The 21653-nt window shown below is 48.7% G+C and overlaps 1 protein-coding gene and 1 long non-coding RNA gene across 3 annotated transcripts in view; one reads left to right on the top strand and one right to left on the bottom strand.

Annotated features, from left to right (window-relative positions):
* On the bottom strand, positions 1–21132 carry LOC309866179. 2 transcript variants are annotated; one of them, XR_014312482.1, is made up of 5 exons: positions 20965–21132; positions 3890–4190; positions 2890–3133; positions 813–2776; positions 1–731 (listed from the first exon to the last, which is right to left on the bottom strand). It is a non-coding gene; the product is annotated as an uncharacterized lncRNA (long non-coding RNA). The 2 variants fall into 2 exon arrangements; XR_014312483.1 differs by having other exon boundaries at positions 813–3133; positions 20965–21125.
* Positions 21099–21653, top strand: part of CIPC (CLOCK interacting pacemaker) — a 20178-nt gene continuing 19623 nt past the window's right edge. The window contains exon 1 of the mRNA XM_082733656.1: positions 21099–21297. The gene's annotated coding sequence lies outside the window, so the exon portion shown is untranslated. The remainder of the gene's footprint in view (positions 21298–21653) is intronic.

The raw sequence follows: 21653 nt of genomic DNA on the forward strand, positions 1-21653 counted from the left end.
TACAGTAAGAAAACATTTTATTGATGAAACAAAAGTATTGTCTATGTATCTAAGCATAGAAAAGGGATATTTGCCAAGATGTTAACAGATGACTTTTGTTGTCTTCTCTGGCTTATCTGTGCTTTCTAATTTTTTTTCAATGAATGTAGATTATTTACATGATTTTAAAAAGCAATAAAAATAAACCAATCCCAGGCTGAGTTTCTCTCTCCCAGTCCCCGTCCCTACCTCCAACAGCTCTCCAGAAAACCCCACACTTCCTAGTCCTGGGCATTCCCTTCCCTCCCATTCTCTCTGCCTCTGAGTAGGGGTGGGGGTGGTCCTACCCACACCAGGTCCACCACGGGAGGGGTGCAGATGCTGACCGCCTCCGTCCAAATACACAGTGGCTAGACCCTAACCCAAATGCACAGTGGCCGGAGGCCCACTTCCTTCTCTCCTGCTACCATTTCACGGAGGAGGAAATGCTCTGCTTTTTACTGCATTGTTTGCTTCTCAGGCGCAGGAGCTGGGAGGCAGGCCCTCCAGGTGCTGTGGATTGGAGCCCCAGGGCAAACGGCTCCTCAGCCGAGAGGTGATTCTGCCAAAATGAAGAGGGAGGGGAAAGAAATCACAGCACTCCCGATCATCATCATCATCATCATCGGAAAAGAAAGAGCAGTGCCTTGGGATGGGCTAGGCTGGTCCCTTCTAGAAGGCTCCGAGGAAGCGAGAAAGGAATGAGAACGGAGCTCTCAGGGGAGTGAACAGAAGACAGAGCTGCATGGAAGGGGAGGGTGCAGGTGAAGTAAGTGGGAGCCAAGGTGGCCCACCGCTTTAGCCTGAGCATCTGCTGCGTACACGCCGTGGCCCCTCCACAGACAGGCTCTGGCCCCTGAGAACGGCCTTCCCTTTGGGCAAGTCAGGCACCTGGGCCAGAATTCTTGCCTCTCTGGTGCTTCACTTCCAGTCAGAGTAGGCTCTGGACAATGACTCTGGGTGGAGACATTTGTGTTGGCTGGGAGCCTCCTCATGCCAGAGTTAGACACTGCCTGGGCTCCCCAAGAACTAGAAAGACCCCTCTGCTCAGGAGCAGGGGCTAGGAGCAAGCATTTTTCTGAGGACCTGGCTTTGTGAGCATCTTCTAGTCTAAGGACGAATTGCTAATTCCATTGTTCCTGCCATTCAACAAGCAGAAATCAGAAGGCAGCCTCGGGAACCTGCAGAGCTGGCCTGGGGCTCAAGGGAAAGGAGCAGAGGCCCTCCAGTGGTCCCCTGAACCCCTGTCTTCAAATCACATTCCCTGGGGTGGCCATCCTAGAGACCCAGAAACCAGGTTCCTGTCCCCACCAGCCTCTTACACACGCTGGACAGATGTGCGGTTAGCACACCTCATTGGGACACAGGAGACCCTGGTCCTCTTCTAGCTCCACACCTAGCCACCTGGGTTCCCCAGGCCAAGTCACTCTTGGCCACCACCCCCCCTCCCCCGCTTCTACTCACACTGCGTTGCCATTTAAAGAACTGTTTCAAAGGGTGTTGCTGAAGATTGCTAAACCCCTGAATGGGGGTCTGCTATTGAGTTCCAGGCCCTGAGCGGTCGGGTTTGGCTGCAGGTAGTCGAAGAGTGATTGTTAGCGACATCCTGTGGACATACTGGGTAACTGCACTCACCTGGATGGAAGCCATGGGGTGACATCCAGCTTTCCTCATTATGTGGAGAGGAGCTGATTGCAATTAATCACACTCATCACCTTACACAGGGAGCTGTCTTAGAGCTGGAACAGAATCCCTCCCAAAAACAGAAAACAGCCTTCCAGCCACAAATTTCCATCAGCCTCCAACTTTACATCTGTTTCATTTTAATTTGTACCTTCTCAAATACTGACCTGATAGAAGAGTCTGGTGGCCGTGGAGGGACAGTGCTGTCAATAATAATATTCAGACAAGAAAAGTGTCGTGGGCTGTTTACTCTTCCCATGAATTCCATGTATTATCTAATCTTCCTGACAACCCAAGGGGGCATGGGCTCTTATCCCCATCTTTCAGATGAAGAGTCAGCAGCTAGGAGCACTGTGGACCCTGGAACTTCGCACTCTTCCTGCCCTTGCAGGATCTCAGTGCTGAAGGCTCCTCCCCCTAGTGTCCCCAGGCCCCCTCCTTCTCGGGCCCAAGCTGCCTAGTCAGCAGAGGGATGGCCATCATGGCGGCTGGCCGTGAACAAGTCTGTTCACACCTACAGCCCCAGCCCCGAACACGGTTTCCAGCACACGGAAGGTGTTCATCCATAAAGGAATGCCTGGGACATCTATCCACAAATGGTGGAGGAGCCCACAGCATGAAACGTCCCTGAAGAGAATGGTTCTGGGGCCCCTGACAGTTCCAAGTGATGTAGGAGGTTTCCACGGTGCCACCCTTCCTGTTTCCGGTTATCCCAAGGCCCCAGTACAATAGACATCAGTCTTAGTTATCTGTTGCTGCCTAATGGATTACTTCAGTTGTTGGTAGCTTAAAATAATAATAAGCATTAGTCCTCTCACAGTTTCTGGGAGCCAGGAATGGGGGAATGGCTTCCCTGGGTGTTCTGGCTCTGTGCCTTTTAGGGGGCAATACCCAAATATCAGCTGGGTTTGCAGCCATCTGAAGGCCTGCCTGAGGCTGTGGGATCTGCTTCTGAGGCTACTCACTCATAGTGTGGCAAGATGGCGTGGGCTGTTGACCAGGTCCTTGGTTCCTTGCCATGTGGGCCTCTCCATAGGTCTGCCTGAGGATCCTCATGTCATGGCGGCCTGCTTGCCTTAGGACAAGGGATGTGAGAGAGAGCAGGGTAGAGAGCACAGTGTCTCCTATGACTGTATTAGCCTCTTAGGGTTTCTGTGACAAAGGTGGTTTAACACAACAGATACCTACTCTCTCACATTCTGGAAGCTGGAAGTGTGAGATCAGGGTATCGGCAGGAAGCACGATCCAAGACGAGAAGTGAGGAGTCCAGATCCTAGTTCTAGCTCTCCCACCAAAGGACCTAGGGGAGAATCCTTTCTGGTGTCTTCCAGCTTTCCCGGATGTTCCTTGGCTTGTGGTCACATGACTCCAAACTCTGCCTCTGTCTTCACAGGGCCTTCTCCTTGTGTCTGTCTGCTCTCTGTCTCTCTTCCTAAAAGGACACCAGTCATTGGATTTAGGGCCTGTCCTAACCCATCGTGCCCTTGATTATAGCTACGAAGACTCTTCCTAACTAAGGTCCCATTCACAGGCACTGGGAGTTAAAGCTCCAACATGTTTTTAGGGGACACACTGAAACCCACACAATGATGTAGCTCAGAAGTCAGATACCATCATGTTTGTGATAGCAAGTGGTTGGTTACAAGGGTCAGCCCTTTTCAGGGTGGGAGGAACCCATGCAAGGATGAGAAAAATCAGGAGGTGAGGACAGCTGGGGGCCTTCTTGGAGGCCCTAGAACCGCATCAGAGAGCAGACTGAGCACGAGACACACCCCAGGCCAAACAGTGGAGAGCCAGATCACAGCACTTGGGCCCCTCAGCCCATCAAGGATCTGAAAAGGGTCAGAGCAAAGAGAACAGCCCAGGTAGGAAATGGAAACCTTCTGTAAGAGTAAAGTGTCCTGTGCGTTCTACCCTCAACAAGGTAGGCGCCCCACTACCTTCATCGCCAGCCTCAAGGCGGGGGCTTCCATGAAACCATCCAGAGCCCCAGGCCCCGTCAGGCCTGTGAGAAGAGGATGCGTTGTGCTGGGATTGGGGCAGGGGCCTATGAGTGCTTCCCAGGGAGGAGATGCAGGCTGTGGGAGAGAGGCCCGGCGTGAGGTCATTTTAAGCCCTCTGAAAGCGTCCAGGGATCTTAACAGGAAGAAGCTGGAAGGGGCTGAAGACGGCGTCACGAGTGGTTTACCCGGAAAGGAAATGAAGATGGGACCCTCAGGACAGAGCCGCGAAGATAGGAGTCTCTGAAGAACCTGGGAGAGCGGGAGGTGGCCCACCATCTGCTGGGCCCGGAGAGCGGGCAAATCTGTGGTGACGTAAGAATTGCCCTTTTCAGGGCGCCTGGGTGGCTCGGTCGGTTGACAGTCTGCCTTCAGCTCAGGTCGTGATTCCAGGGTCCTGGGATGGAGTCCCGTGTTGGAATCCCTGCTCAGCGGGGAGCCTGCTTCTCCCTCTGCCGGCAGCTCCCCCTGCTTGTGCTGTCTCTCTCTCTGCCAAATGAATAAATAAAATCTCACAAAAAAAAAATGCCCTTTTCCCCTGTTCTCACATATCTCCCCTTTCCCCGTCACCCCTTTAGTCCCTCCCACTCAGACCTTGAAAGCAAACAGCAAGGAAGGGGAGGTGGTCAGGTGAGAAAAAAGGTCAGTGAGAAAAAGACAGACGTTGGCCACGGGCCTCTCCCTACAGGCCAGCTGCCCCGGACTACAGAGCTCAGAGCAAGAAGAAGAAGATTTCTTTTCTCTGACAGGAGACCAGTGTCATTTCTATGTCTGGATGTTTCCCCCAACCCAAGATTTTATTTTTAAGTAATCTCTACACCTAATGTGGGACTCGAACTCAGAACCCAGAGACAGAGTCACAGGCTCCCCCCACCCAGCAGGGCAAGCATTCCTGTGACCGGATGCTTTTCATCTCTAGATGGGTTGTGGGGTTTTGTGACATAACATGACCTTACCTGAGCCTGAACAGAAAAGGCGTCTCTCCCTGCCCGAGCTGCGCCCGGGGACAGTGAGAAGCAAAAATTGAGGGGCGTTTTGATTACACCCCACATTCAAGGGGTTGGCTTCTCTGAACTTGAACTTTCTCAAGGAAACTTAGGTCTTCCGTTCCCCACCCACTACCTCCAAGGACAGAGCCTGGACCCACAGGGAGGTTCCTGAAGAAAATTTCATCTCAGCATTTGTCCAGAATTGAACAATGTTTACTACTTCTTTCCTTCCTATCTGTCTGGAAGTGACACCAAGAACAACAACAACGACAAAAAAAAAAAAAAAGGGACTCCTTGTCCCCAGCAAAACACCCACACCCTCTGAATTCTTCACCCTGTCTTGGCCTGACTTCACCCCTGGAGGGGGAGGCGAGGCCCGAGGTCTGCAGGCTGCAGGGCCTGGAGGCAAGGTTCCTGGGAGGATACAGCTCCGCCTGGAAACAAAAGCTGTTTTTCGAAAGCTGTGTGCAGTCAACTAAGTGGGGAAGGAGAAGGAGTCTGGGCAAAGCCAGATTGAACACCAGGGGGGACATTCTGCTAAAAAAAAAAAAAAAAAAAAAAAAAAAAAAAAATCTAAATTCCCTAGGGTTGTTGGAGCTGTGATCTGATCAGTGCTTTAAGGGTCTTATTTGTTAGTATTGGGGAAAAAAAATCATCAAGTTGCCTCTGAGTCCCCCTCTCTCATTGTCCTTGATGCAAGTTTGGGCAGCTCGGTCCCTTTTTAGGAGGCAGGCTGATAAGGAAGGGCGGGTCTTGGAGAGAAGGCACCAGGACCAGAGTCCTGGGTCTTGGGAGCGTTGGTCTGCCGCTCAGACACCCACCAAGAAGCTCTTAGAAAGGACCCAGCTGAGCTGAGGGCTGGAATGCAAGTGGGGATGGGAGCCTGAGAAGCAAAGGCATTCCACAGTCAGAGCTTCTAGAAAAGCCCGCCTCCCCCAGCACAGAGGATGCAAGGAGTAGAGAGACCCCTGGTTCTCTGGATTTCAGTAAAAAAACATTTATTGTGCTAAGGATAACAGTGATATTTCAGACCTAAACAGGCCTCATTTTTCCATCTTTTGGAGAGAGGGCTCCAACACTTTTAAAAGATGCTAGGCCTGGGGTGCCTGGGTGGCTCAGTGGGTTAAAGCCTCTGCCTTCGGCTCAGGTCATGATCTCAGGGTCCTGGGATCGAGCCCCACATGGGGCTCTCTGCTCGGCAGGGAGCCTGCTTTGCCCTCTCTCCGTCTGCCTGCCTCCTGCCTACTTGTGATCTCTTGGCCAAATAAATAAATAAATCTTTAAAAAAATAAAAATAAAAATAAAAGATGCTAGGCCTTAAATAAAATCTCTTTGTCACAGGCCACCCATTTCCCTCTCCCGAGTGCCAAGAAGCATTCATAACCCCCACCAGGCAATGGTTGATCTCTTGGATCAGTTTCCCAAAGAGCTTAGTCATGACCGAGTTGCTGTCTCTCTGCCTGGAGCTGATGAGCCCTGGAGGGTCTCAGGGTGAGGCCTTCCCTGGTGAGAACACAGCTGTTTCAAGGAGCTCAGTTTCCCAAGTGTGTTTGGACTGGGGATTAACTCGAGTGTTTGAACTCTGCGTGGGGTTAGCCGGGCTTCTCAACCTCACCACTGACGACATTTTGGGCTGGAAGATTCTTTGTTGTGGGGGCTGCCCTGTGCTTTGTAGGATGTTTAGGATGTGGCCTCCACCCACAAGATGCCAGGAGCTTCTCCACCCTCCCCTTCCCCCTCACTGTGACAATCAAAACTGTCTCTAGACATTGCCAAATGCTCCTGGGGGACAAAGCCTTTCCTGGCTGAGAACCACTGGCTAGAAGCAGTGCCCATTCAGCAATTAGACAGCTATGGAGATCTAGGGCAGAGCTAGGCTACACAGATCCCAAGAGAATTTTCCTCACTCTACCCCAAGTGTTTGTGGTCCTTGTATCAAGGCTATCTTGGTTGCACTAAGTGACAGAAAATTCAACTCTATATGACTTCAAGGAGTGGGGGGAGGTGGATGTCATCTCTCATAACTGAGAAGACCAGTGACTTAGGCATAGAGCTGCATCAGGCCTAGTTTGATCCAGGAATTCAAACAACAGTACCAGGACTTGGTTTTATCTTTTTTAGTATTTTATTTGTTTATTTGACAGAGGGAGAGAGATCACAAGAAGGCAGAGAGGCAGGCAGAGAGAGAGGGAGAAGCAGGCTCCCCACTGAGCAGACAGCCTGATGAGGGGCTCCATCCCAGGACTCTGAGATCATGACCTGAGCCAAAGGCAGAGGCTTAACCCACTCAGCCACCCAGGCATCCCTTGCTTTAATCTTTATCTCTTGACTTTGCTTTTCCTCACATTCTGTTCGCATAGGGGCAAGATGGCTGCTGGGGCTCTAGTCCTGTATGTTCCCAGTTTGAGACTTGTGGAGGAAAAAATGCCAAGTACTTTTCTTTATGCATTCTCAGCAAAAGTTTCATTGCACTTCATTGCTCTGATTGGGTCAAGGTCCACCACCAAACAATACACTGGGGAATGGGATCACCCAATTAGCCAGGCTGTAGTCATATGCCTGCCTCTGGGTCTAGGAGGAGAGTCAACTCTGTGTATAGGACATCTAAGATGGAAAAGTGGGAGTTCCCAGTAGGAGAATCAGGGTACAACTCCTGGAAGAGAGGAGAAAGGATTCTGGATGGCAAAAAACAACAGAGAGGTACCAGTTTTCATACTGAAAAGAAGCTCATTGTTGTGAAATACAGCAAGGTGAAGGTTGTATAAGGAGAACTTTGCTGAATCGCAGTATAAACCTTGTGTCACGACTGCCAGAATCAACCTCCAGGTGACAGACAAAAGCTTTGTCACATGTCTCTTACATGACAAAGTGGCAGCTGATATGGTTCACTCAAATGGGTTCCTAAAATGGAGACTACTAGAGTTTCACCAAGATTCTTCCTCCCCTTCCTCCAGAGTAACAGCTATAGTCAGGCCCTGGCTGCCCAGCCAGGGATAGGACTCTTTTGCAGCTAGGTGTGACTACGTGACTAAGTTTGCACTCTATGAATAGAAGGACAACCAGATCTATGCTTTAAGAGGATGGGCCTGCCTCGTGACACTGTTTCCCCTTCCCTTTAACAGAACATGAACTTGCCTGAGACCTGGCTCTGACCATGAAGTGAGAAGCATGCCCTAGAGGATGACAGAGGAAGGTGCAAGGAAGCTGGATCCCTGAATGACCCCATGGAGCAGAGCCTCTTTCCAGCCTGGAATCAGTACCTTCAGTGAGATAACCATTTCTGTTTTTTTTTTTTTTTTTCCTAAGCCACTAACTTATTGCATTTCATCTATTTTACAATCAGATTTTCTTCATATTCTAATATTTCTGAAATTCACTTTGTCGTTGGCCATACACAGTGCTCATCAGGGACCACTTTAAGCCAGGCCCCAGGAAAATAGGTCATGGGGCTCCATTCTATATAACGAAGTAACTTAGAATCAGCACATTACAAAATGGGGAAGTCCCAACGCACTATAGTGATTTATCATTGAAGATTTAGAATAATGGGTAGAGAAGACCCGCTTAGGTGTTTATTATCCAATCAATGCACATGAGGTTCCTTATGGCTGGACACCACCTCTTTGTGTTAAGACCCAGAAACCATCTCTTTATAATTCAGTCTCAGCCATGATGAGAAAACAATAGCAACATGTCACCCCATTGACTAAACACTGAGCACCTAATCATATCTTTTAAGAACACTTGTGCCGATGATCTGTTTCAGCCTTGACCTGCCTTTGTCACAGACTGTTGATTGTTTGATGCTCACTGAGGCTTCCTCTCTGTTATGGATATCCTATATTATGTAGAAGTGATGTTCTGTGTTCGTTTGATAGAGATTCTGTGTATTTCCACCCCAGACATCCTCACTGGCCAAAGGCTAATGTTGAAAGAGGGATATTAAACAAGTAACAGTGGAAACAGAACATTTGGTTTTGAACTTAAAATATACTTAGACCATAAAAGTCAATTTCTACAATCAGTTTCTCTCAACATTTGAAGAAGATGTAAAGTGTATTGCTGACTTGTCTTCCAGACTTTGGGCAGGGCCCATTGCCAAGGAGTCTCATTTTCCAAGGCCATGGTGTCAAGTGCCTACAGACACCAACCCTCACACCAGTCCTAGAGAACACCGTGTATGTGCACGCACATATTGTAGGGTAGCATCCTCACCCCGCTCACCAACCCCCCCCCCCCCGAGTGCCCTGGGTACTTTTAGTCAGAGGCCTTTAGGTTCATATCTTCCAGAGGGGAGAACCAATGGCTTGGACATCAGGGAAGAAGAGGATGAGAAAACCCTAGGAGTGGAAGAGTGTGACGGAGGAGAGCTACAGTATGGCTAGCTGGCAGAACATGGGAGATGATGCCTCCTGCCCCTCATGGGGCCAAGAGCTTCACCTTGGAGGCTGCTGAGAGCCCATTAGACAGGGGACAGCAAGGTAGCCATGAACGGGTGAGCAATAGGCCACAAGATGGGCAAGATAAATATTAGACTGAAACAGGAAAAGGGACAAGGTTCTAAGTGGCAAATGGCAGCAAGTCAACAGAGCCTTTATATCAAAATCAATTTAAGGCCAATCTTTTTTCTTTTATATATTTGAGAGAGAGAGAGAGAGGGAACACAGAAGAAGAAGGAGAAGCAGACTCATCACTGAGCAGGGAGGCTGATGTGGGGCTCGATCCCAGGACCCTGAGATCATGACCCGAGCTGAAAGCAGCTGCTTAAATGACTGAGCCACGCAAGCACCCCTATTTAAGGCCAATCTTTAAGAAAGCAAGCAAGCAAGAAAGAACGAAAGTAAGAAAGAAAGTAAGAAAGCAAGCTAGCCAATCCATCTGCTACTGTAACTCTAATCATCATCCAATACAGAGAGCGTCAAAACTCCCCCACTTAGATGGATCCGTCCCAAAGTTTGGGAGGTGGGTGAGGGATGCCTAGACGGAGAGCAGTCTTTGCTGCTGGGGTTGGGACTTTGGCGGAGGCCATTCACGCTACAAAACACTGTTAATGCCAAAGTCATGACCATTTAGTGACACCCACTGGACTTTCCAAGGATATGACACAATATAGCATGCCTTTTGTTGTCATAATATATTTTTGTGCCAATGGTGAGTGGGTCGTAGGCAGGAGCTCTGCTTTTCCTGGTTTCAGAAGTACTGTTGTTTGTCACTCCCTGCATATGAAGGATCCTTCTGGTAAGATCAAGAAAGTGCCAGCATCCAACTTGAAGAAAGTGTCCACGGCTTGGAAAAGATCCCAGGCATCATAGTGAAACACTCTTTCAAGATCTGCTGCATCACCAGTGTTCTTGGTAGGAAGAACAATGTTGTTGGGGAAAACTCAGCAATGATGCTGAGATGAGCAGTAGCTCAGAGGAGCTGGCCTCCAGCGGCAAAGGGGATTTGACTGATGTTAGATGTCAGGGAGCCCACTCACGTTCCTCTAGCCACTGGTTCTAGCACTGGTCTCATCAGACTGAATATTCCACCGCAACTCAGGACAAGGTCATACATCTGGATGGGTTCTGACAGTTCCAGGCCTCAGAGTTGTGCTGGAGGCACAGGTGGTACGATGTGTGGGTGCAGAACCACACCCAGGAAAGACTCCGCCAGCCTCCCAAAGCCACACCCATGGGACTGAGCTGCTGTGATTTCTTCCTGCTTTCCCTCAGGAGAATAAAAGATACTTTACTGTTCGCAAAGCATTCTTATTTCTATTTATTCTATCCCCTTCCATTCTCACAACCCTGAGAAGGAGGGCAGACATTGTCATCACTCCATTTTATAAATGAGAAATAGCAGTTTAGAGAGGTAAAGGGACTTTCTCAGGGGACTCTGGCTTATAAGTGACAGGGCCTGGATTCAGATGAGATCTTCAGTGCCATACCCTGGGCTCTGTCCACTGCAGAGTGAGCTCTACTTTTAGGGCAATCCCATTTCTTTCTTTTCTTTTTTTTTTTAATATTTTATTTATTTATTTGACAGAGATCACAAGCAGGCAGAGAGGTAGGTGGGGGTGGGGGTGGCGTTGGGGGAAGTGGGCTTCCTGCTGAGCAGAGAGTCCAATGCGGGGCTCCATCCCAGGACACCGGGATCATGACCTGAGCCGAAGTCAGAGGCTTTAACCCACTGAGCCACCCAGGTGCCCGGGGGGTGAGTAGTCTTGACCTCATTTTCAAGTCACACAAGAAACCAGCACTCCTGAGTTTCATGAATTATGGGATCGAGTATCCAGAACACCACCAACAGCCCCCCACCCCAGGTATTAGTATCTGTTTGCATCAGTTGACACAGTTCTGTTATTTTTTATTGAAGTAGGAAGGTTTCGAGATTTATTTGTTTGGTTTTGTGGGAGTTCCTTTGTTTGGGTGAAGAGCTCCCAGTGGAGAAACAGAAAGGAAGGAACGAATGAGCCCTCAACTCCCATCTTGGCCAGAGAGACTCATCTGCAGCCTCAGTGAGGGATGAGGTTGGATGAAAGGGAGTAATCGTGTAAGACTTTGAGCAACTGAAGATGCAAACAGTTTTGCTCTGGAACCCAGGTGGCAAAGTACAGCCAGTCTGCAAGAAGTTCATTTGTGCCCCACGGCTCCATCCTGCTTTCTACTTCGGGCAAGTTAGTGACTTAGGGTGGCCCCAGGAGAGACTGCTGTGCTCAGCACAACAGGAGTGACAGTATTATTTTTTTTAAGTTTATTTATTTCTTTGAGAGAGAGCGCGTGCGCACACAAGCAGGGGGAGGGGAATGGGAGAGGGAGGGAAAGTCAAGCAGGCTCTGACTCCCACTGAGTGACAAGCTCGATAAGGCGCTCGATCTCACCACCCTGGGATCATGACCCACAGGTCATGATCTGAGGTCTAAATCAAGGTGCCCCCAGGAGTCACCATGATAAGAACACCGTTCTCACAGAGGCCCCACAAGCTGATGAGGTACCCCTTTTTAAGGGGGTGTGATGGGTAGACCACCAATGGGGGGGTTGCCATGGGAAAGCATCATGGATCTGCTGGCAGATCTGTTCAGATCACTGAGGAAGAGTTGGGTGGCAGGGAGGGAACCAGAAGAAAGTTCGACAGGTGTTCAAGAAGACTCAGAACTAAGGAAATTTAAGTCTGGATGTCAATATAACAACCCACAGGCTGGCGAAGTCTGATATCAGGGTGCTGTGAGACACTGGACTTTATTCTTCTATAGTCATTCAGCTTCAAATATTCTGTCTTTAGTGAAGACGCCATGATACATACTTACGTACATACTCTTCCAAGGGCCGTTATCTGGGGCAAAGCCCCCGGTAGCCAATTTCTCTATCTCCTCCCACCTTTCCAGGCAGAGCCCTCGTAGGTAGATACTACTCAGAAACTCTTCCTGGGGTCGTGGACAGAGAAGTCTAGCTGCAGGATTTTGGGGTGGAAGGAAATCCTTTTATTCTATGTTAAGGTAGAGCCCCACATAGGATGTGCTAGAGGCTTCTGAGTGACTAGGTTATTGGGCAAAGATTTTTGCTACTTCGCCTGACATGGGAATGAGAGGGAATACAGGGTAAACTACCGGGGAAAGGGTTTAGAGGAGAGCAATGAAGGATTTCCCAACACTGAAGGGAAACAGACACTCCATCGTAGCCCCCCTTAAATAAGTAAATAAAATAGAGAGACCCCCCACCTTATCTGCCAACCCCCCAGGTCTAGTTTAATGGCTCTCTGCACATCTTTTCCTGAACTTACCCCCCAACCCCCCATCTGAATTCACTGCTCCTCTCTCTGTGTTCCCAGCCCTCATTACAGCACTTCACAAAACCAAACTGTGACCTGCTCAGGGGTAGAAACTACATGTTATTCTTTACTGTGTCCCTGACCATTAGGAGACATATAGCTCATAGTCAACGTTAGTTGGTTGGTTGGTTGGTTGGTTTGACTGGAAGTGGAAAGCTGAGGTTAGTACTCAGTCGTGTGATAGGTATTCCCACTTCTGGAGCTCCGTCTGTGGAACAGGCAGGAGGAGCTAGGGAGAAGGTGTGAGGGTAGAATATAGAAGCATAAGGCAGGGGTGCCTGGGTGGCTTAGTGGGTTAAGCCTCTGCCTTCAGCTTGGGTTGTGGTCTCGGGGTCCTGGGATCGACCCCTGTGTCGGGCTCTCTGCTCACTGGCAAGCCTGCTTTCCCCTCTCTCTCTGCCTACTTGTGATCTCTGTCGGTCAAATAAATAAATAAATAAATCTAAAAAAAAAGAAGCATAAGGCCAACACTGATACAGTATCTGCTTTGTCCAGTGCTCTCATCCCCTCTGCCCCCTTTCTTCTGCCTGACATTGGGTCAGAAAGCAATGGCCTGGCGCTCCATGTGGACACAAGATGTCTGAACGATTTCTTGAGAAATCGCTGGCAAAGGATCTGAGGGCACGAGATGGTGGAGGCAATGAGCGTGAAGCAGATCCTGCCCTGGGATCCGGGGAGGGTGAAGCAAACCGAAGCGTGCTAACAGAAGGTGGGAGGCAGAACTCTGGTGCCACGCTACAGCTGTCCTCAAGAGCTTTCTCTTTTCTCTATGGATTCCAGCTATAGGCCACTCAGGGGGGTTCTTAATGAGTGTGCACAGGATTCGTGAGGAAGGTGGGAAACCAGTCCACCAAACACATCAACTGCAGGGCGAGGAGCTAGTCGAACCCCAGGCTCTGCCTAGCAACTGTCTCCCCAGCGGGAGAGAACTCCCCTCAAGGGATCAGAAGACCCCCTAATGCAAGATCTGGAACATTCTGAAGTCCCTCCTTAAATGGAGGGAGGCGGATGACATTACTGCAAAGTAGACAAAGGAAGGCAAGGAGCCTCTTTTCAACTGGAAGGTGCAGAATAGAGGTGGGGAGGCTGTGAACACCTTGGCAGCAATTATGCAGAAAGCGTGTGGTATAGACGCGGGGCGGCATCACCCCACCCCACAACACTGGCAGTGTCACTCTCCAATAAGAGCTGTGTAAGAGCTGCTAATTACTGAGATTCCAGTAAGAGCTATGCCTTAGAAGTGATTCTGAACTGATTGCAGCTTTTTGAACTGATCGTGGCTACAAGCTATAAAGGAAGGAATTCAAATAAAAGTGAAAAGTCCTTTGATCAAACACAAAGGAACTCTTCCAAATAAAAATGCCTTTATTTTCCCTACACATGAGAGCTGTCTGTTTCACACGTGTAAACAAATGATTTATACACATCTACTAAACACAGAAGTTCCCTGAGACAGGGACCATACTTGTTCTTCCTCCTAACTCTTTACTGTATCTAGTACACAACCCAGCGCACAGAAGATGCTTACTGAATTGAATTTAATTGAAGCAATTGCTGTATTAATAATTTGATTAGAGATTTGTCTTTTTTTTTTTTTTTTTTTTTTTTTTTAGTAATGGGCTACTCTGAAAGGAATACTACAGTGAAGCAACACAAAAGGCCATTCTAATAGCTTTAAATCCAGGAAAACATACCTATTTTTCTAGAGCCCCCAATACAGTCATTCTGGAAAGCCAACCACCCTACATTCCACCACAGAGACCGTGTTGATTGCACTGAGTTGCTAGGCAACCACTGGGTAATTCCCTGTGTAATAGAGATGAACCTGTCATCTGCTTTCTTGGCTGTATGTGACATGAGGAGACAACAGGTAAAGGACAGCCAGGAACCCCTGCACCTGGATGACACAATTCTTCCTGAAATTGATGACACAAGAAAATCCCCACACCCTGTCAGAAAGTGCCAGGGGGAGAATTTGTTAAACTATTAGCACAAGACATTCTGGTGAATTTTCTTGGCTTTACCCTGTGGGTCAATGCTGTGGGTTATCCTGTTATCCCCTTCCAGAAAGCAGGAGACCAAAAGCCCAGTAGTTCTGTGTGGGGATGGCTGTCAATTCCAGAAAGAGCTCCGGAGCAGCCGGTCCCTTGACTCCATGAGACTTTTACCAGATAAAAGCAGCCTTTTAAGTCTTAAAAGGGACGCTAACCATCTCAAAGAAACCCTAGTTCTGGGGGCATAAATTGCACTTTTTTATACCTGAAGAAAACGCTCTTAGTAATTTCTTTGTCTGGACGGCACTTCCCAGACCTTTTAGGCAAATGAGTTGCCTTGGAAAGACTCCACTCCACTGTAGGTATTGACAGCACTGTCTTCGAAATAGGCTGAAAACCTGACAAAGCGCTGGAGAGTGAATAAGAAATATCTCAGAGCTTCTCTAACATTAGGAAAAATGGAAATCAAATTTAAATGTCCCTTCCAATTTGGAAGGCTACTTTCTTGTAGGAAGTTTTAAAGGGACCACCTTCCAGATTAAAAAAAAAAAAAAAAAAAAAAAAAAGAATATTTACCCACTCTTTACTCCCACAAATATATTTGAAACATCTTCAGAAAATCTCCTGTTTGAGACAGAATTTTGAGTTTTTGGACTCTGGGATCAGGCCATCAGTTAGAGAGAGAGCAGATTGAGAATTGAGATGAAATCAACCAGGTCGTTTTGAGAACAGTTGGGTAAGGCTTTAGCCCAACATCTGGTGCCTATTTATCCAACCTCTGGTGATGCTGACTTAAACTAGCCCAGCCGGCCAATCGTGTGGAGCAAAGCCTGTCAAAAGGACCAGCTCTGCCTAGCCGGTGCTGGAAAGAGGAGTGCTGGTGTGTGACATTCTGGGCTTGTCTCTGTCTGCAAAGTAGAGCCACTCACTATATCGGTCACCTTTCCTGACCACTAGGTCTTAGACGATCCTTCATGGAATTCCAAACGAAGTCAGCCATTCCAATAGAGCCCGATCAAATTTTAGGGAGGGGGATTTAAGAGCCTCGCTGAGCAAATGCCCAGAACAGGAGAGACCTCCAATGACTGGTATGGTAGAAACAAAGACACTCTGGAATTTCCTCGCCAGAATTACTAAGTGTGCAGCGGAACCTGTCAGCAATGACCTTCACTCCGCCTTTCCACAAGCCCCAGTGACACATGCTGTTGGGTGCCAGAGGCTTGGAGGTGGGACGGAGCAGAGGGTGTCAGGGAACTTACAAAAGAAAACCTCTACGGTCTGGTCTTGCACCAGTGGCCACCTAAGTGACTCCCAACCCTGGCTGGTGCAGGTTTCCTTTTCTAGAGTCTTGTGAGTGCACTCTTAAATTTTCAGGAAGCAGGAGGTCCCACTGCCGACAACTTGGTTGAATACTTACTATATGCTGTTTTTTGCTTTGTGGGAGAAAGGCATTAGATGTAATCCCTGCCCTAAAGGGGTTTAGACTCCTATAGGGAAGGCAGATAGGTACCGAAGATATTACCATGCAAACCAGTCTAGATCAAGTCACCAGAGATGGCAAGTGTTGCATCTGGGGAATAATTAATGTCTGCGCAGAGGCTGCCCCTGATCTTGGGCTTTGTAGCTAGCTTCATTACGGAAGTGTCAGGTTCCACGGAAGAGCCCCAGCCCCCTCTGGCTTTCTGCTGCCTCAGTCTGTGTGTCCAGCCTTTTGGCAGCCCTGTGCTGAGGAACACAGCTGGGACCCAAGGGCTATTTACAGAAGAGAGGGGAGCCCATAAGGCAAGATATGAGATGTGGCCCAGGAGAACCTATGAGTTAAAAATCAAAGGGTTCCACACAAAAGGGAAATTGAACAGCTTTCTGGGCCATTGAGTGAAAAAGAAATTGTGAGTGTATGTCAAAAACTTCATATTCAAGGTACATGAGCGGCCGAGTGGTAAAGCAGCTGCTTTCGGCTCGGGTCATGATCTCAGGGTCCTGCGATCGAGCCCCGGCATTGGGCTCCCTGCTCCAGAGAGAGCCTGCTTCTCCTTTTCTCTCTCTGCCTGCCGCTCTGCCTACTTGTGCTATCTCTGTGTCAAATAAAATAAAATCTTAAAAAACAAACAACCAAATCTCATATTCAGTGGGGGGCGAGGACACTTTAAAAATAGTTCCACTATAGGGGCGCCTGGGTGGCTCACTTGGTTAAGCCTCTGCCTTCAGCTAGGGTCCTGATCCCAGAGTCCTGGAATTGAACCCCAAGGCTGGTTCCCTGCTCAGTGCGGAGTCTGCTTCTGCCCCTCCCCCTGCTCCTTCTCTCTCTCTCTCTCTCTCTCTCTCTCTCACTTTTTTGTGCCCGCTTGCATGTACTTACTCTCAAATAAATAAACAAGTACTCTTAAAAAAATTTTTTTCCCCATAAAGATTCTAGGTAGATCTAACAGGTAAAAGGCAGCTGCTGAGTGGTTTGGAAAGGTAAGTGGTTTGAAACCACCATTGCCTCCCACCCCCACCCCACACCAAACATCTCTACCCCGGGCAGAGTGGATAACCAGATGGAGGTGCTGTCTGCAAAGTCTGCCTGTGTGGTGTGCAGACTCTGTTCCTGGCTGTACCTAGTGCCTTCTGGCTCCCCGCCGGCCTCCCCCTTAGCACAGCAGGAAAGGGTGTGGTGGTACTGCTTCCACCGGAACATGGAGGCAGTCTAGCAGATGGCTGGAAGCAAGGATTGTGGAATTCAAATCCTGGCTCGGCTCCTTACTACCAGGGATGCTGGCAAATACCATGGCATCTTTACCTTAGTTTACTCCTTCATAAAATGAAAATAGTGGTACCACACCCATCTCATGGGACTCTGCGAGGATTAAATTAGTAAATCTAGGCAAAACACTTAAGACAGTGTCTGGTAAATAGTAAACACTCTGTGTTAGTGGTCATGGGAAAAAAATTGTTTTGGGTTCTAGAGTATTTGCATGTCAAACAACTTATAGGGATTTCAGGTACAGGCAAGAAGATGGTGAGCCTCCACTGCCCCTGAAACCAAACCCGGGCCTGTATGTTAACATCCTGATGGTAATCTAAATGTTATCCTTTGTTGGCTCTTCCAGATAGCACCTAAGACTGTGAGCCCCAAACCAAGCTGGCTGATGGGGGCCTGGTCACCCAACTGCTAAGAAAGAAAGATGCATACATCCTACTTTCACCCACTTCTGCCCCTGAGAGCCTGGGACCCGTAGATCCCTCTGCCCACCACAGGCTGGGGCCCTGTCCTCTTCTCTCACACTCCCGGCTCTGGGACTGCAGAGCACACAGATGCCTACCTTCCCAGCACAGCCTCTTAAAACACTATGAAGAGGTCAGTGCTAATAATGCTAGATTCAGACTAGAGGATAACTATTTTACAGATGGCCGGACTAAGGTTTGGAAAAATAAAATGGATGGTTCTCAAAAGCTAGTCCAAGAACTGACGCCAGTCCTTAGGGTGATGTTTTCACGGGTCTTCAGCAACACTGGAAAAATAAGAATCATGTAATGAATTTTTCATGGAGGATAAATTATTTTTCCAATCATGAGATGATGGCCTCTCCTCCTTCCTGTGTCTATGTGGGGGGAAGATGTTAAAATGCCCTTCTTTTAGAAAATGGTATTGATAAGAGCAGGGATTTGAAATCGGATCTTTTGAATACTTTCACTGCTATTATGCTATTCTGAATTACTTTAAAATAGTTCTAAATGAACTTTAATTTTAAATTCAACTTTAAATATTAAAATAAGTATTAAGCGACTACTTACAAGTATTTTATATACTATATCGTATGCTTGAAAATTTCTTCAAATGAAACTCAGCACAACGTTGACCCTTCATGGCATCCTTTATGCAGCATGAAAATGCAAATCCTCACGTGGACCGTGGACCGGAAAGTTAACAACTTAATGAAATAGGCTGGGTGGAAGGGCCGCTCCTGGCCTCAGACTGTGGCATTCCATGACTGACAGGAGAAAGAAAAAGAAGCCAATTTACAGCCTTGAGTGTAGCATTTAAGGGAGCAGGTCTCCCCCTGCTGGTAGTGGCGGCAGCAAAATGAGTCTTGAACCACGGCTGGTACTGAGGACTAGAACTTAAAAGGATTCTATAGCAATTTTGCTTGGAAACCCACTTTACTGTGTGACAGTAAAGATTAAAGAAGCCACGGCTCCAGGAAACTATCAACCAAGATGCTGACTTACAAACCCTGGCAAATTAACAAGGCCAGGAAGAAAAATTTTTATATTGGTTTGGCTATAGAAAAATATTATTTTTTTAAAAAGTTGTCCATTTTCATGAATTTCTTATATTGTATCATTAGTGATATAGAACCATACTCAATAAAAATCACACCTATCAGCAAACTGGTCCGATTCATTTGATTCCATTAACAAACTTGCCTTTGAAATTTATTGATGGGGCACCTGGGTAGCTCAGTGGGTTAAGCCTCTGCCTTCGGCTCAGGTCATGATCCCAGGGTTCTGGGATGGAGCCCCACATTAGGCTCTCTGCTCCCCAGAGAGCCTGCTTCCTCCTCTTTCTCTGCCTGCCTCTCTGCCTACTTGTGATCTCTGTCAAACAAATAAATAAAATCTTAAAAAAAAAAAGTTATTGATACACCATGGATGCTCATCAGATAGGTAAAATCAAGTAAGTCTGGTTTCCTTGCACCTTTGGAGGACTAAAATAATCCTCATGCTTTGGCTTATTTCATTTATTCTCTTTTGTCTGCTATGCATTATACCTTCGTCTACTTCCATTACATGCAACTATATTCAACTCACTTCCAGTAAATCCAACTTTTATCTGTCCTTCTTAAAGCTTTACCTTCTGCTCTCTTCCTTCTCCCACAACAAAAAACAACTGAAGGCTATTTTTTTCTTCCTCGATTTTATTAATTAGCTTCTATTCAGAATCCTCCAGCATTTACCATATTCTCATATAGTTTATTAGAACATGTCTTTCCCCTATCAGATTCTAAGGTATCTGAAGACAAAGACTATTTTCCTCTGCCCCCCAAAGAAGCAATATGGTTAACGGTTAAGATCTTGTACTTAGGGGCGCCTGGGTGGCTCAGTGGCTTAAGCAGCTGCCTTCGGCTCAGGACCCTGGGATGGAGTCCCACATTGGGCTCTCTGCTCAGTGGGAGCCTGCTTCCTCCTCTCTCTCTCTGCCTCTCTTCCTACTTGTGATCTCTCTCTGTCAAATAATTAATTAAAAAAAAAAAAAAAGATCTTGGACTTAGTAGTTTGTGTCATCAGTGTTCTCATCTATCAGCTACAAAGACACTAGGACCAACCTCATAAATTTGCGGAAGCACAGTTAAGAGAATGCATGTAAAGCTGCCTGGCTCTTAATTACTGGATAATTGTTAACTATTGTTTTCACTCCCACCATCCCCTCAACAAAAGCTTTACATGCTGTAGGCATTCAATTATTATTTGTTGGTGGGGCTTATGCTAATAAATATATTCATATGCAGCAAAGCATTAGCATTATCTGTGTCTAGAGGGCTAAAGTGCTTAACCATGACCTAACAGCTTTTTTTTTTTTTTTTTTTTTTAACAAAGGCTTGGATTACGGACACCGGACGATTTCCCCGTCAGCTCGATCGGATACAACTCTGTGTATTCTGGCAATGTGCTATAATCTTGCACTGCCTAGTCAGCTACACGTGGTCATTGAGCGTTTACAATGTGGCTAGTGCAAATGAGAAACTGAGATTTCATATTTTAATTAGTTCAAAACCTCCTAGTGATTAGTGGCTACCGGACTGGACAGGGCAGCTCTAGAACTTGCCTCCACCCGTCACCTGACTTCACCTGACTTTTTTTTCCAATTAGTAACCCTCACTGATCCGATGCAAGAGAATTAATCCCGAGCCCTTTTCCTTTAGCTATTACAAGTGTGTTCACTGTCACCCTTCACCAAAAGCTGGCAGGCGAGGCAGTATCCATATAAAACCCAGCAGCTCGGACAGTGGCACGGGACAAAGGGAGCCATACATCAAAGAACGTGAAACCATCCCAGAGAAATACTGATGGCATCCCTGCGTCACGGAGGGCTGTCTCCAGAGGCAGCGGGGAACGCCAGCCAACCGCCGCGACAGGCGTGGCAAAAACGTGAGCCAAGCGCCGGGGCGCTGAGGAACGCCCCTGCCAAGCCCAGACTGCGGCGAGGGTGCGCGCCTGCCCTCCCACGCCGGACGCCACCGCCTCGGCCTCACGTGCACGTCAGCAGGCCTGTCCCGGTCCCCAATCCTAAGGGTGCCCCTGCTTCCACACCGAGAGAGCCACTCCTGGCCAACCGCCACCCTCTCCAGAGAAGAATCACGCCTCCTGCTCTGTCTGCTAGAAGCCCGCCCACCCGTGGCTCCTCAAAACCCCGCCTCGAAGCCGTGCCCCCGCGGCTCTAAGTTCAAGGTCCCCTGTACAAAATGGCGGCGAACCCTGGGAACCAACCATAGAGACGCTCGCCTTCCGCGGAGAGAGCTCAGGCCTCTTAGGGATGTCCGCGATTCCCTGGGAGGCGTGCCCGCCTCGCTTTCCGGTTGGGGGGGCCCTTCTAGGAGAACCTCGACAGTCTCCATGGTGCCGGGTCCTCCGAGTCGAGTCACGTGGCCGGAGAACGCCGCCGCGGAGGCGGAGGGAGGAGAAATGGGCGGGAGGCGGGAGCTGGTGGGGAATAGCTTGAGACCCGGCGCCGACGGGGTTGTCATGGAGCCGCGGGGCCGGGCTCGCGCATGCGCTGCTTGACCCGCTGGGCCGGTCGTGGAGAGGCGACCTCGGCCCTAGGTGAGAGAGGGAGGCTTGGGTCTGGGGGCCGAAGGTTCGCGCGGGGAGCGTGGGGAAAGGAGGCAGGAGTAGGGGAGAAAAGGGAAGCGACGTAGGCAAGAGCGAGGACGGGACTTTCGGGGGACAGAGGGCCAAATGGTGGGAGCAGGAGGCGGTGCGTCTGTTTCCCTTTTAGTTGGTTGCTTTGGCTGCGAGGGGCGCGGCTGCGTAGGAGAGGGGATGGCGGGACACTGGGGGCTGTGTGTGGGGAGGGGACTTGCCTGGGCAGCGAGCAGGGTACCCAGTCAGGGCGGGTGGGCCCGGGTCTAGCCCTCCTGGGCGTCCAGGCAGCGGCGGAGAGCCCGCAGGCATGCAGG

This window comes from Mustela nivalis (assembly GCF_964662115.1).
Source record: "Mustela nivalis genome assembly, chromosome: 6".
NCBI lineage: Eukaryota > Metazoa > Chordata > Mammalia > Carnivora > Mustelidae > Mustela > Mustela nivalis.